This window comes from Vulpes lagopus, chromosome 12 (genome assembly GCF_018345385.1).
Source record: "Vulpes lagopus strain Blue_001 chromosome 12, ASM1834538v1, whole genome shotgun sequence".
NCBI lineage: Eukaryota > Metazoa > Chordata > Mammalia > Carnivora > Canidae > Vulpes > Vulpes lagopus.
In genome coordinates this window covers 69963751-69964712 of record NC_054835.1, presented here as the reverse complement: position 1 = coordinate 69964712, position 962 = coordinate 69963751, and positions in this window count along the sequence as shown.

Genomic DNA, 962 nt, shown 5'->3' with positions numbered 1-962 from the left:
TCGCAGAGGGGCCTCTCCCACAGGCTGATATCCTTGGGCAGACAGTTTAATATCTCCAAGTATCATCAGTATCATCAAATAAGCGTCATAATAGTTTTACCTCCCAGAGATGACATGAGTGTTAAATTAAATAGCAGGGGAAGATGTCCCTTAGGAAATGTTAATGTACTTCCTTTCTACCCTTTCCTCTGTGTTGCTTTCGTAAGGAGGTCAAATGAGCTCAGTCTTCCCTCTTTCTGTAGAAGGAAATTAAAACAGGATCAGCCAGTGTCCTAGAAGAGGCTGCTTCCTGGACATTTCCACTTAGGAAGTAACGGAAAGTATGGAGGGGGATGGCAGAGGTCCCATCACCCTAGAAATCAGAAAGCAACAGCTAGGGGGAGTGACCGCGGGAGAAACGCATGGAAAAACGAGCAACCTTGGGAACTCATAGGATAGCCAGAGACCTTCCAGACCTATTGGAAATGTATGTGTGGTCAAATCCCAGCAATCCTTTCTCCTCGAGCTTCTTCAACGGATAACTGCATTCCCCTAAATGATCTCAGATCTTGCAGGAATTGGGGGAACACCAGGGTCACCACCGGTCCTCCGGGACGCTCCGGGCTTGAGCTGGGAGCTGGGGACGAGGGAGCGAGCGGGACAGAGGTGCTTCTGCGGAGGTGCAGGTGCGCGCAGTGGGTGCGGCAGAGGAGGCCTTGCCGAGAGGTGCGCCAGGGGCGTCCCAGCCCCCCCCCCCCGGCGTTAGAACCCCGATCCCGGCCTCCTCGGGCCTCCGGGTCGCGCTCCTCCTCCAGCCCCCGCTCAGACCCTCCCCGAGCTGGGAACGGACGTGCACTGGGTCGTTTCCAGGCTCATCCCCGAGCCCCGGGGCGGCCGGAGCGAGAGGCGCCCTGAGTCACGACAGCGGCCGGGGGCGGGTCCCGCCGCGGGTGGGGGGCCGGGGGCGGGCGGCGGGTCGCGGG